The sequence below is a fragment of the Cricetulus griseus genome, chromosome 10 (genome assembly GCF_003668045.3).
Source record: "Cricetulus griseus strain 17A/GY chromosome 10, alternate assembly CriGri-PICRH-1.0, whole genome shotgun sequence".
Classification (NCBI taxonomy): domain Eukaryota; kingdom Metazoa; phylum Chordata; class Mammalia; order Rodentia; family Cricetidae; genus Cricetulus; species Cricetulus griseus.
Genome location: NC_048603.1, coordinates 12,463,039 through 12,478,739, shown reverse-complemented (window position 1 = coordinate 12,478,739; position 15,701 = coordinate 12,463,039). Strand labels below are relative to the sequence as shown.

At 43.2% G+C, this 15,701-nt stretch overlaps 1 protein-coding gene across 24 annotated transcripts in view; it reads left to right on the top strand.

Annotated features, from left to right (window-relative positions):
• Positions 1-15,701, top strand: part of LOC100752044 (regulating synaptic membrane exocytosis protein 2) — a 390,889-nt gene that overhangs the window by 348,925 nt on the left and 26,263 nt on the right. The window lies entirely within an intron of this gene.

Genomic DNA, 15,701 nt, shown 5'->3' with positions numbered 1-15,701 from the left:
TCTTTGGGCCACCAACCAGCTCCCAAATAAAGACATGGGGACCTCTTACTAATCTTGAATGCTCAGCCTTAGTTTAGGCTTGTTGCCCTAGGTCTTTTAAGTTAACTTAACCTGTTTCTATTCATCTTCATTTTGCCTCAGGGCTTTTTACCTTTTTTTTTTCATTCCATATGTCCTACTTTCCTGCTTCCTCTGTGTCTGGCTGGCCGGCCCCTGGTTCTCCGTGGTGTCTCTTTTTCTGCTTCCCGAGCCTACATTCCTCCCCCTACTTACTCTCCCTGCCCAGAAGTCCTAGATGTTCAACTTATTAGACCAATCGGGTACCTTAGGCAGGCAAGGTAAAACAGCAACACATCTTTACATAATTAAACACATGCAACCTATCTTTACATAGTTAAACAACTATTCCAAAACAGTCGAGACTATCTTGGTGTTGCGTAGAAGAAAGTAAAACCTTTTGTAGAAGAAAGTTAATTGTTCATCTGTAAGCCACTGATGTGGAAAAAAGCCCAGAGACATTTGTGTGCAAAGTATAAGGAATCATACAAGTGTGCATGGGAAAAGGGATTGAATGACATGTAAATCCACATATCTGTTTTTAAAAAGATAACTGGCTTGCAATAGGCTAGGATCAAAGGCAGACTTTCCTTTAAAGTTAAAGACTTGGAATGTCTACTAAAGGTTCCAGAGCAGCATTGACGACCTACATTGTGGATTCTCTTGTTTGAAGTAGAATAAATTCTGTACCATTTGTTTTTTTCTGGGGTCCAGAAAAAAACAGTCTTTTCCTCCCGGATAGCCAACAGCTTTGTCCATTTTGCAGAGTTAGAGACTGGCTCTGTTACCGAAGGGGACATAAAAGGCAAAATTAAAACTGAAATCAATGTTCTTCAAATCTAGCCTGATAGATTTCTAATAGCTGTGCAGACAGAATTAGTAAATGGGGTTTGATTATCCCGTGTCACGGTCCCCATGTTCTGTGTTCCCTCCCACTCCTCTGTACCTCAGGGGGCATGATGCATGCTCAGCAGTGAGCGTGTCTCACCTCCCAGCCTGAGTGAGTCATGGGTGTTTCAGGAGGTAGATGTAAGCTTTAAAGTCTTCCAATAAATGCCTGTTGTGTTAAATAATCACTCAATTATAGGCTGTTATGAAACTCCCCTTGCTAGGTGGATCGTACATGTCATAAGACTTTAGAAAATATGTGTGGTAGGGATTGAGTGACATTCATAATTCTTTAAGCTGAGGTGTGAGTAATAAGAAAGGGGATGTTTAAATCTGAAGAGTGTCTTCTATGGAGATCATTATATGACATAACAAAGAAAGTGCTCAGTGGGCAATAGTGCTTAGTGATCTATTTGAGTAACCATCCCACAGGAAGTCCTGGCACAATAAAGAAGGAAAATCTGACATTTCAAATGAAAAAGCAAGTGATTCTGAGGTGAAGCTGAGCCTTGGGGAGATGAGATTTATAAATGCAAAAGCAGGAAATAGTCCATTTGTCTTCATATAAACAGATTTTATAGAAAGGAAAACTGGAGGAGGAAGGCCATTTGGGAAACAAACTTTTCAATACACTTGAAATCCCCCAAACTTGACAAAGAAAACTAAGTAGAGTGTTTAAGTGAGTCCAAAAAGTAAATGGATGGGATTTTCAGGTTTAATCCTGTTACTAAAGTAAAATGGAAGGCTAGAAAATTCCAAATCTCTGAATATTTTTGAGATATTTAATGGAATTACCACCAGGACTTCTCTGAACAGCAGATGAAAATTGGTGGAGAAGAACAAATAGTGTAGAAGAAATCTGGGGAGGGGAGACCCTGTCTTCTTCAAAAACAGTCAAAATACAGTAGAGTTGGTTCCTTCCAACTCTGCCTTACATTCACACTTTTATTTCAGCACTCAGCACACAGGGGTGTCCCTGTTAGCTGTGTGATCTAATAACAGAGATAGATCCCCCCCCCACTTGTGGATCTCATCTCCGGGACCTGTTAGAGCGCCTGACACAGTCACATTGTAGGAGCTAACTAACTGGAGGAAGCAGATGGTAACGGGGGAAGGGAAGGCAGTCAGCTCGGAGGACAGGAAAACTATCAAGACTTGTCTCAAACATCACCTTCTTGTGGAGACCACACTGGCTGTCACCTCCTCCCTTCTTAGGGGATGTACTATCTCACTATCTTAGTGTAGAACGGACTGGTTCGTTGTTCTGTTGGTGCTTTCCGCTGGCTAGATTGTGAGCTTTGTGGGGGGCATGACCTTTGCTTCATATACTAATACAATATAGCAAGTGCCTACATAGAAGTGAAATGCCCAAAAGAGATTTTGACAATTTTTGTTAGTGTATCCATTGTAGTGGATTTCATGAAGATGTCTTTGTTCCGGTACATCTGACCACATCCACTTTCCAGCATTCTCCCCTGTTCTCCCTCGCTCTCCACTTTCTTCTTCCCGGGGTCCCTTTTATGTTTATCTGAAAAACTGCCATATGGAAGAAGCACCAGTCACCTTCCATGGGTGTCTAAAAGCCAAGATGAGGGATGTGTTGAAGTACATTTGTATCTGTTTTGACTCAATAGTTCGGTGGAAGGGGAATTTTAAAATATGCTTCTGACACAGATGATAAATGTGGAATTGATTCCAACCATGACACGGTGAGGAGAGCAGATGTTCATTTCTGCTTAAGACGGACTCCCTCAAGGCAGAGCAGGGGTCCTGGTTACCATGCATCCTTTTTAATCCAGAAGGATGTCTGAGGACATTCATTATGAAGGGAAGCGATTTGGAACCAAAAGCCAAATACCAGAAAGAGTAAAGTTCACATGACCTGCAGACATTTAAGTTGAGCTACCAATAATAAGGCCAAAGTATTTGTTTTTAAAGAGTGGTGTAGAGTAGGGGGAAGGGGTAGGGTAGTGTGTCGTGTCTCAGCCCAAACCATGGCAGCCATGAGGTTCGGCCCAAGTGGGGGAGCGTGGACTTGGAAACTCCTAGGAACCCAAGGTCGATAAAGACCAAACACAGGCATCTTGTCATCTTTAGAGAGCTCTCAGTTCCATGTTGCAAAACTGGAGTGTCTTGTTTATTCAGCATCTTCTTGGCTGTTTCCTAACCATGCTTACATGGCCATGAGGAATCAGCTAACATCCATTATTCAATGCAGACCAGAGCTCCCAATCACTGGAACTGCTGGAAATTTCCTAATGGAATTTTCCTGGTCCCTGACAGTAGTGGGGAGGATCTGGTGGGGATGTAGGCTTGGAGGGGAAGCCATAGTTGAATATATTGTATGAGTGTTTTCAACAAAAAATTCTCACCAGAAATAAGGCAGCAATATTCCCTAATGTCTTAAATAACTCATGAAAAACCTAGGTTTGGAAAGTGGCTGTGGGGGAAGCAAGGGTCATGTTTTAAGTATTCCATGGTTTTCTGTGGAGGCAGGCTTCTGCATACAACAGAAGCATAACTAAAGCTCTGTAAGACCCCCGGAAGCTCAGGCCTCCAGGATCTCAGCCCAGGACCTCGATCACCCCAATCACCAGGCGGAGTCGAAAGCTTGATGCAATTTGCACGAGGCTTTATTATAGTTGTTTAACCAGCTAACCCCATGTTAGCTCGGGTCTTTCATCTACCCACCATCTCGGATGCCTAGGAAAGACAGCTCGAAGAGTCTGCATAGAGATCTTATAGGGCAGCATAAGGGGAGTGTCTAGGGGTATGCACAGGCTTAGGATTGGTGTGCCTCCAGGCTTGGAGGGCTTGCCCTGTGTTGATTGGTCAACTGGTTGTTATGGCCCATAGGCCCTCCCAGGGTGGTTGCTATGCTCTGCATGTCATTGCTGTGCACTTGTCCGTAAAGCACACCCAGAACTGTAAAGCATAGCACCACCAGCTAACTTCTAATTTGTTCCTTGCCACGAGGCAGGCACCTAACCTCCTAGTGACTAAGACAAGGTCAGGCAAGCATGTGCTAGGCTGTTATGGCTGCGGAAATGGGGAGCTGGTCCCTTCAGCTCATTTGGAGGTTACAGTAAGAATGTAAGATACCATACTAGCTTTGACTATTAACTTATTCTTTAATTAAGACTGTAATTCTCCATCACTGAACTAATTCAAGATCGGCTGGCAGATGGAAACGCTACCCTGCATAGATGCTGGATGCCTTGGAATCTCACCGAGCCCTGTATTTTGAGAGATTTCTAGAGGAACATTAAGGTGGATTCTTTTAAGCTGAAGGGGGTATTTATATAACTGATTTGTTCCTGTCCCCAGCTTCTATTTTGCTGAGTGCCACTGTAATCATTTCGAGAATGTCTTATATCTACCCAGAATTCCGAGTGTTTCTGCCTGCCGGTGGGTCTTTGGGTCCATTCCATTTTCTGTGACAACCTGGCATCGAAGGTCCTTCTCTCCCGGGTGCAGAGGACAGACTGCAGCTGCTTTTCCTAACCCAGGCTCATTCACGGAAACTGGCCTTTCACGGGCAGCATTACATGTCACACACAGCCCGAAGGAAGGTCTCCTGATATCTTAAGTCAGTTGCAGAACGTTCATTCCAATGATGATGGGAAAAGTTACAGTTTTGGCATAGAAAATCTCTGGACCCAGAGAACACTGGCTTTGCAATCACTTCTACTAAAATAAAACTTCTGTGGTAGGCTCAAAGCTTACAGGATCCTTCCTCAATGTTCGATCTTATGATTCTGAAAGACCCCTGAAGACTCAGGCCCCCAGGATCTCAGCCCAGGACCAGGTCACGACAATCACCAGGTGGAGTCGAAAGATTGAGGCAAACTGCATGAGGCTTTATTATAGTTGTATAATGAGCTAACCCCATGTTAGCTCAGGCCTTTCATCCACCCTCCATGGTGGATGGCTAGCAAAGACAGCTCCAAGCGTCTGCATAGAGATCTTATAGGGCAGCGTAAGGGGAGTGTCTAGGGGTACGCACAGGCTCAGGATTGGTGTGGCTCCAGGCTTGGAGGGTCTGCCCTGTGTTGATTGGTCAACTGGTTGTTATGGCCCATAGGCCCTCCCAGGGTGGTTGCTATGCTCTGTGCGTCATTGCTGTGCACTCGTCCGTAAAGCACACCCAGAGCCGTAAAGCATAGCGTCACCAGCTAACTTCTGATTGATTCCTTGCCACGAGGCAGCCATCTGACCTCTAGAGACTAAGACAAGGTCAGGCAAGCACGTGTTTGGCTGTTATGGCTGCTGAAATGGGGAGCTGATCCCTTCAATTCTTATTCTTAAGAAAATGGGAGTTTTAAATAGGGGAAAATGACAAACACCTTGTAAGATTCTAATTGTATTTTATTGGCTGGGTAAGATTGTGTGTCCTTTATGTTTCAGTCACTGGGTAGGAAGAAAGTATCTGGTAATGAGTAAACAGAAGACAGCCTTTGTTCCAGTCATGGTTACAGTTGGCAGGGGTAGAGAAGAAAAACTAAAATAGATACTCTATCATGACACTTTTGGAGTGATAACCATGAAGAGCAGTTGTATAACCCTCTAGAGAACTCTACGGCTTCACCTTAGATTCTACTTGCAGGAAGGAGTGGAAGGAAGGAGAAGTCAAGGCAGGAGCTTGTGAAGCAGGAAGGTCTCTAAAGAGTGACCCAGTGGCTTCACCCTGCTGAGCATGGGGAGGGAAAAGCTTTAGGATAGGTTAAAGAGAAAGCGACAGTCATTAATTATATTGTTAAAGTGGAATCAGAAGTTTGATAATGATTGAATGGAAAGGCCCTCAGTAAAGAAAAGATTGAGAAGGGTGTCCAGATGTTTTTATGCAAGCAATATTGGCTACTCGTGTCATTTATTAAGTCCATAAAGATAAGAAGAACACAGATTGCTTTGGGAAAGAAATGAGTAGACTGAACCATCTGCATCCTGGACTGTTCTAGAAACTCAGGTCAGAGGTCAAGCTGCCAAGTACAGCTGCAGGAATGTATTTGACTTTCCAAACTGAAAAGGGAAAGAGGCCATGGTGGGGTGAGGGTGTGCACGCGCCTGTGAGAGAGAAAGGCTCAGAACCGACAGCTAGGATGGATGCACTGTAGACACTGATGGTGTAAATTTGATAGAAGAGGTGCAGTCCACTGAGGGGGAAGGGATGAGGGGATGAGAGAGTGGAAGTTACCTTAGAGAGCCACGGCAAGGCAGTGGAGTCACCCCTGGAATCTAGCGGCTGGCTCTGTACAGGGCTGTTGTGCAGGCTGGGAAGACCAGGACCTGGGGGACTTTTGGGGGTGACAGCAAGTTGGTCATTTTGGGTCTCACAAAGAACAGTTTTATTTTTAACTTCTTACATTTCCGTCGGTTTGTTCTTTTTTCTGAGTCATTTTGTACCTGTATAATTTGGGCTTTTTGTGAAAACCGAAGTAATTTACTTCTAAATTTCCCCTTTAGTTCCCTTTTCCAGTTAAATACTATGCTTCTCCAAATCGTGCATTAGAATGTAATAACCCTGCAATCTATAGAATTAGTATCTTGATCTTAAAAGTGTAGCAATTATCATCACCAAAGCAGGGGTATCTCCCTCTCCCTCTCTTCCTCCCCCCTTCTCCTCCACCCCTCCCACCCTCTGTTTGTTTGGTGCTTATTATCTTATATGCCTCTGAGCTACATAAAGTTCAAGATGCACACTGGCCTTTTGTTTGTTTGTTGTTTTTTGAGATGGGGTTTCTCTGTACAGCCTTGGCCGTCCTGGAACTCACTATGTAGACCAGGCTGGCCTCGAACTCACAGCGATCTGCCTGCCTCTGCTGAGATTAAAGGCGTGCACTAGCACTGCCCAGCTACTTTTTTTTTTTGGTATGGGTTTATATGGTCTGTTTTCTTAGTCTTTCTACACTTACTAATTCAAATACACATAGTGTTAAATGCAATAGATTTAACCGGTGGCCAAGCAGTAATTGACACTGCCCCTACTTCATCTATTTGCACTGATGGGTAAATAGTTCTTTAATATTATTGAATAGTGAGTGAGTGATCCATACTGTGTACTGAGCAATCAGTTGTCTATGTGAGGTGCTTTCATTGGAGACCTTTGGATTGGAATAATACATTGATGATATATATATGTATGTATATATATAATATTATATTCATTTACATATATATATTTGTAAGATATCCAATATGCAGAAATGCAAGAAAATTTTAAATTCACAGTTGAACTAGTCTTCATTTAAATCATGCTAATGGATGTGTAGTCTTTCATCTTGATGCTTTAAAGTCTGTAATATATTGCTGATGAGTTTCAAGATATGTTTGAAGTTGGCTGTATTGCTTAATTAAAATATATAATTGTTTAATTAATACATACACACACACACACACACACACACACACACACACACACACACGCTGCAAAGGTAGCTCAGTTGGCAAAGTAGTTATTTTAGAACCATGAGGACCTTAGGTTGAATACCCAGAACCCACATTTTTTAAAAAAAAGGCTTCTCTGGCAGTGTATGCCTGTAACCCCAGGGCTGCGGTGGGAACAGGTATATCTGAGGGGTTACTGACAAGCCAGACAAGCCTAGCCAAAATGACAAGTTCCAGGTTCAGCAGTGGACCCAGTTCCCAAACACTAAGGGGAAGAATCGTTAAAGAACCCATCCCATCATCAGGCTCTGGTTCCCACATATGTCTGCATGGGCTCGCACTTGCACACTCTTGTGGAAAGTAACTTTATCAAACAAAATTATTATGAATTAGGTGGAACATCTAAAACCCTTATAATTAAACTATGGGAAATGCCTAGGGAGTCTTGGCTAAGTGCTGTTGCTGACACTAGGAGACATAAACTTCTTCAGTGTAATCTTCATAGTTGTCTGTGTGTACACTAGTCTCAGTATCCTTGTAGGATTGGCTCCACGGTATCTCTATACCTCACGCTACAATTGGTCAAGTCTCTTACGTAAAATGGTGTAGTGTCTACATACAACCAGGCTGACCTAGAACTTAACTGTTTAACCAAGAATTGCCCTGACCTCCTGACTCTTGTGTCCCCCTCTCCCAACTGCTAGAATTACAGACATGTGTGTATCACCCTGACTTGCTGTGAGTTGTTTTTGATGGTTCTTCTTTTGTGGCTGTCTGCTCATTACATTGTCAACTTTATGAGGCAAAAGACCTATTCGAATTGATCATCACTTTACTCTCAGGCTTAAGAAAGAGTTTAAGAACAAAACATGCATCGCTCTTGTAAGAATGTTTGTTGAACAGATAGAAGGAATATAAATTACACCACAGATTGCCTCCACCTGAGACTGGTTTCCCTGGAATAGTCCACTGTCTCCTCAGACTTCCAGACACAAACCTTACTTGAAAGTATAAATAAAGCAGATTATTTACAGTCACTTTAATTTAAATTCAAGAGCCACACACTTAGTCTACATTGTTCTTTCCTACTATGAAGTTTCAAATTAGCAAGACATCCAGGTAGATAAGACCCTTAGAGCACACAGACATCCAGGTAGATCAGACCCTTAGAGCACACAGACATCCAGGTAGGTCACACCCTTAGCACACAAAGACATCCAGATAGATCACACCCTTAGGGCACAGACATCCAGTGGAGTCAGCCAGTGCTGAGTTGCTTAGTTTGGTTACTAAGTTAGCCACTTGGCAGGCTATATTTTTTTCCTGTTTATCAAATACATTGAGTAGAATGGAATTGCCTCCATCCGGGAGTTCACTTATACCCAGTCTAGGTGATGTTTGACCTGAGACTGAGAATCTATTTAAAATCCTGATTTTTTTTTTTAAATATTTTGGAGAACCTTCATTCATCTCTACTGCCTTTTGTTTTTAGCAACCTTAATGTTACAAATTTCCTATCTCTATATATGGTGAACTGATTAAGTTGTCTCCAAGTAGAATCAGACATCTACAAAAGCATGAGATTGTCTTAATATCAGCACGGTATCGAGCAGGGTAAACAACTTGAGCAATTTATTTTTGAACAGTGTGTGACTTATCTGAACAGAGTGGTCATCAAAACTTTACTGCCGGGTCTACTGGGGTGAGTACGTGAAACTTAGCCCATAAGGGGGGGGCGAGGGTGGGAGTAAAAACCGGACTTAACTGTGATATAGGGAAGCCTGTGTTCTGTACATGTTTAATATCGTCGCCACACTGCCGTAAAAGGGGTGAATGAGTGATGAATGGCTAAGGATGAGCTTCACCACACATATCTTAGAGATGCTGCATAATCTTATTTCCTTAGCGCCTGGACCCCAGAAGGACATTTAGATCTTGTCTACTTGTGCAGAATGATTGCACCCACAAAATTCCGGGGTGCTATTGATCTCGATGTGAGAAGTAGCTGGGTGGGAAATCACAGCAGAAGAACTTCCTTCTTTTTCCTGAAATGTCTGCGTGTATTCTCCTCATGTCCCCAGGTAGACCTTGTATGAATCTGTTACCGAGGCACTGTGAGACTGTGGGTATGTGCCTCTTTCTTGTGTGTGCTCTCTCCCATCGTTCCCGGCATGTAACTCCTCCCACAGGATAGGCCATTAAAAAGTGGAGCTTCTTCTCTTCAAGGCAGGACTCAGAAGGTCTAATGCCCTTGCCTTGAAGTCCATGAGTAAGAACAACCTGTGTCCCCCATTTCACAAGGGATCTTAAAGGGCTCACTGGAGAAGCTGAGTAAGCAGCCTCTTGACAGAGCTGCCCCCCCCCCCCCCCACTTCACTACTGCCTGTGAAATTCAGAGTCACAAAAGCCATGAGAGGCGTTTTAAAAGGATTCTAGGTAGCTAACCATGGAGAGAGACTAAGAGAGCACACAGAAACTGCAAGCTCCCTGTTTCCTCTGTCCTGTGTGTCTCCACCAACGGCCTTTGTAATGAGCCCTTACCCAGCTGTTTCTCTTAGTTGTGGGAGCTGCTAAGGAGGGCTTGCAGAACTCCACCTACAGCCAGCCAGAACCTGGCATCTAAAACAAACGGGACTGAGAGCCTCTGTAGGCACTAAGCCATCAACCTGGCCATCTAGGACTCCAGATGGTGCCAGGGAAGGACACCGCCGACTTCAGCTGCCCCAGAACTGGTCCCTGTCTTGCTGCTAGGGAGACATTTACACACTCTGCAATCAGAGATGTGGTTTGTGTTTGCACAGAGTAGGAACGGTTTGCATCTGAGCTGGTTTCTCCTTTCTTTTCAAACTCACAGAGCGTCAGCACGGGTTGGAGTAGCGCAACAGAGGTACTGGACTCAAGTGCTAGCTTTGCTATTTATGCTACTGAACAACTTTTATACTGTGTGACTCAAACTAAAGACTCACTGCTGGTTTCGGTTCTCAACAACCTGCGCCTGTTTCCTCATTTATATAACGGGTTTGTTGTAGTGTTTCTCTCATAGTGTTGTGTACTCATGCAATGATTTTACGTGTTGCCATACAGGGTTTGGGGGGAAAGGCCGGTGTACAATAAGTGGTATTTAATGTTAGACACTACTTGGCTAGTACGGAAACTGCAAGAGGGTAGGGATTTCTGTCGATTTGTGTTTGCTCTTGTATCCTCGGTGATGGCAACATGTCTGGCATGTGGTATATACTCAGCAAATATTTATTGGATGAATATTTTGTTAATTATTGTCATCTGTGAAGTAGAGGCGATGATAGTAACTACCTCAGTGTTTATATTAAACTATATATAGGACATAAAGCTAGCTCTTATCATCATAATTATTACCATGCCCAAAGGGACATAGTGAAGACGGACCTGTCCCGACATTGGCTCCTCCTTCTGCACTGACATTCTGTTCTCTTTTCATGACACATGACTTTGGTCTTCAAGGGTTCCTTCCCCCCTTCATGCCACAGGTCAAATCTTATTGCCATGTTTTTGCTTAATCGGTTTTTTTTTTTTTTTTTTACTTCTGTGGACAGGTTTTCTTAAGAGATAAATGCAAATATTATCATGAGTCTCACTGCATAAATAATGAAACTATTGACCACTTCATCTTTCTTGTTTTTTCTCTCTTATCATATTTGAATACATTTCTACCTCTTTGACTTTTTGTAAGTTTTGGATTGGCCAGCTGCTAAACTGTAACATCTGTTCTTCACTTTCAAAAGCTGCCAAATAAAAACTAAAAATACCTTTGAAAACCGAAATTTCCAAAGTTTATGCCTTACTTCTGCCATGTTGGCATATGGCTAGGAATGAGAAAAAAAGATTGTTTATTTCAGATTTTATATTCAGGTCATGGAATATATAATATTTGGTATGTTTTATAACGAAAGCAAATGTAGATTAACATGGCTATGTAGGTAAAAATAAGCAGTGTGACTTTAAGGTTGGATTGTCCACATTTATTTTTAATGGAGACATCTACAGTATAATATCATAATCGTATGTATAGGTTCTGTTTTCTGTGTCTTTCTACCATCTTATTTTGACATGAACATATTATCATCTGTGACATGGTATACAGACGTTAACCGGAAGTCGGTCTGTGTGGTCCTCAGTCGGCATGTATTTTTCAACACATCGGCAAAGGAGATACTCTGTTACGATGAATGTAACCCTTAACATTAGAGCGTGATGTCTTTTTATAAACCCCGAATCTGTAAAATGCACTGGTTTGTATTAATCAAGTGGCATACCACACTAAGCATATGCAAAATATATGTTTATCTTTCCTTCAGAAAGAGGATTTTCATGTTTTCTGATGGAATTTTTCAGGGTTTTATTTTGGGGAGGCAGTTCATTATGCTCGTTTGTGACTCTTAGTCTCTGATTATGTTTGGATGGATAACAGAATTAAAAATAAATTGGGATCCTGGGTTATACCATTCTAGAAATATACTTGTTTCTGGGCAATGAAATATAGTGGCTTGTCATTTGAGAAGTCAATTCGAAACTACATGCAATGTGTAGATACACACAGTAGACTGCACATGCATGTGCTAACCATGTAGCCACACATGCTAGCCTACATATGCATGGACTACACTACACATGCTAGACTACATATGCATGTAATAAACATGTAGCCACACATGCTAGACTACATATGAATGGACTACATATACTACACATGCTAGACTACACATGCATGGACTACATACACCACACATGCTAGACTATACATGCATGTAGTACCCATGTAGCCACACATGCTAGACTATACATGCATGTAGTACCCATGTAGCCACACATGCTAGACTACACATGCATGTAGTAACCATGTAGCCACACATGCTAGACTACACATGCATGTGCTAACCATGTAGCTACACATGCTAGACTACACATGCATGTGCTAACCATGTAGCTACACATGCTAGACTACATATACTACTCATGTCTTGGATTTGGACAATTTCCAATTTTTAGCAGTAGTTCATTTATATGATTTTAAATTAACTGGGGGTGTCAGTAGATGTGTCTGAATAGAGTAAGGGTTGATAATTGGACTTGTTAAAAATGTATGAACAACTCACATATGTTGGTTCACTCCTGTATTCCCAGCACTCAGGAGACTGGGGCAGCAAGACTGTAAGTCTGGGCTACATAATGAGACCCATCTCAAAAACAAAACGCAAATAGTGCTAAATATCATTATATACAGACCTTTATGTGAAACTGGAAATACTCTGAAAGCAAAGGAGCATAGGACTAAGAAAGTAGAGTCTAATCTTCCTCCATAATTTCAGTTTCCCGTACCCCTCAAGGTGCCAATCTTCTTTCCTCTATCTGTATCATTTACAATCTCAATGAGTAGAGATTTGAGAGCATCCCAGGGAGGCCTGGCTTTGCAGCCTCAAGAGAGAAGAGATAGAAATGGCTGCATCTGTTCTCTCCCCATCTAACCTCTTCTTTACACCTGAGAGTACCTCCCCATGCAGCCTCTACTAAAAACTCAGGGTGTGCCTTCCTGGGGCAGCTTTCACCCCCAGATGTCCCTGGATGCTTCCAACAAAGTTTCCCATCCATTTTGCTTCCCTGAGGATTCTCTGCACAGCCCTCTTCCTTCATGCGTTCCTCCTGCCAGAAAGCTAAGACTGTCCCATTAGTATTTCCGACTCTCACTTAAGGGAGTCTGAGTGATAGCCCCTCCCCCACACACTTTGTTCAAGGATATTGTTGTATTTGCATGGCAAAGTGGTGTGCCTTTATTATACTGTCCCATTCAGACAAATATCCTGATAAAAGATGAATGACTTAGCCATTCATTCCTTCTGAGCCAGTGCAAGCAACTATTCTACTCTTAAATCTAAATTTCCCTGTGTATAAGATCATTACTTTTATGTATTAGTATATATTTACTATATTTTGCAAACTAATTCAAAGGCAAGAAACATTTTACATCATAACTCAATACACACAGGCACAGGCATGCGTACTCATGAAACAGAACTGTAGGTAATTCATATACTACCCAAACTGGACTCTGATTATTTTTATTTCATTTTCTTTCTTTAAATTTTTGACCAAGAGCACTGCTGCTTTGCCACAGAACCTGAGTTTGGTTCCCAGCACCCACATCAGGTGACTCACAACCACCCATAACTCCAGCTCTAGGGGGAATCTCATGTCTCTGACCTCCGAAGTTACCAGAACTTACATGCGTGCACACACACACTCACGCATGCATGTGTACACATACAGGCACATGCTTACACATGCATACACACATGTACACAGTCAGAAACATAAAAATCTTTAAATAAATGAATACATTGCTGATCAAATGCTAGTCAGTTGTTTTCAGAACTCGCTAAACAACCATGACTGACAGTTCGAAAAACAGAAGATGACTTTAAACAAATCTTTCCACTTCTCTAGTCTGTGATTTTACTTCATTCCTTGTCTAATGGTAAAAAGCTTCCATTCTTTCAGTAAAACCAGTATGCATGTAAAAGTGTTAGAGTTTTCTGATTTTCATTTGTTCCTTGAAATGTTGATAGCAGGAGAGTGAATACTGAACAGGAAACTGGACTGTGAGCTGTGGGAGTATTGATGAGAAAGAATGACTGTCTGTCTGGCAAGCAGGGAAACTCTGAATAACAAAACCTTTGTGTTGCAATGGTAGTCTTTTGAGCTGAAGGTTTTTGCATTTTCAGAAACATGTGAGAGTATTGTTTCTTGTGGGCATTTCCATGCCCCCTGAACTGTCATGTCCTCATGACAAGCCCTTCACCGGTCCTGTGTGGCCCAGCCCTTCTCACTCGCTCCGCCCTTGGCCTCACCGCTATTCCATGGCCGTGGCACACTCCACCCTTCAGGGCCTCCTTTCTGCCTTCTTCAAACCTCTCCTCGCCTGTCACCTAGACAGTGACACCTGTGGTACCTCCCTTTCCACACTGTCGTGAACTCTTTCTCCTTGCCTCGATTTGTGTTCATTTTTCCTTTTAACACCATGCCATCTACTGATTTATTGCTGCTCCCTAACTCCTCCCCTCTGACAACACACACACACACACACACACACACACACACACACACACACACACACAGGTAAATTCGGTGTCAGTGGGGATTGCAGCTGCTTTGACCACCGTTGTGTTGTGAGCATCTATGAAGCTTAGTTAACTAACTGAACTTGAGCATCTAACTCTCCCAGTACTCTCTCTCCCAGTTCTCTCTCTCTCCCAGCTCTCTCTCTCTCTCTCTCTCTCTCTCTCTCTCTCTCCCTCTCCTCTCTCTCTCTCTCTCTCTCTCTCTCTCTCTCTCTCCCTCTCTTCTCTCTCTCTCTCTCTCTCTCTCTCTCTCTCTCTCTCTCTCTCCTCTCTCTCTCTCTCTCTCTCTCTCTCTCTCTCTCTCTGTGTGTGTGTGTGTGTGTAGGAAAATCGAGAGGGTGAATGATTTCCCTAAGGTTTTAGAAACTTTGGGCGCTCTTCTGACTCCTAATAAAATGTATCAAGTTTGCTCTGTGCTCAGGGACAGATTTCATTTTGCAGAAACATTATGGTAACTTTGCTTATAAGCTGTGTTGTTTTCTTAGTAAATCCGTGTTGCCTCCAAATCTGTTAGGATGTCACCTTTTACTGTGATGTTACAGTTGATGGTGTTATTCTTAGCAACAGTGGGCCACTGATTGCTTTCTGTTGAGAAAGGAGGAAATTAGAGATTCCTGGAATGAACGCAAACTTTACGAACGTCATTGTGCTGTTTGCCCCGGCGTTGGCGCTTCTGCTGTCTCCTGCGCTGACTTTGTACCGCTACTTTAAAGTTAAAATGAAAGAGAGTTAGTGTAGGTTTTCATAAGACCTGGTTAAAATATGCTTAAGACGGTGTCTCTCACCTACACTGAGGAGTGCGAACAGCAGCCGAAGCGAAATTGCTAAGGGAAGTGACTACCAGGATTTGTTTTATTTTTTCCCCACATAATACCACTCTGAGTTGCCTAACTCGTTTTACCGAATCAGTCACCGTTCTCAGGTACCGGCCACGCCAAAGGGGGAAACCGCGGCAACTCCAAGGGGTCTTGCAGGCCAGAACCTGAAGTGCGCCCGCCCGCCCGCCCGGCATCCGCACCGCGGTGCCGCCCCCTCCAGCCGCTGATTGGAGGCGAGCTCAGCATCAGCAGCATCTCCCGGCGAGGGAGGGCGCGGGGCTCGCAGGCGCCAGCCTCCGGGATCCTCAGCTCCCCTGGGCGACACCTCGGACTTGCACCGTGAGCAGCTGCTCCTCTAGACGGCTTTCCTCCCGATCCCTCCCCAGCAAAGCCAAGGTCCCAG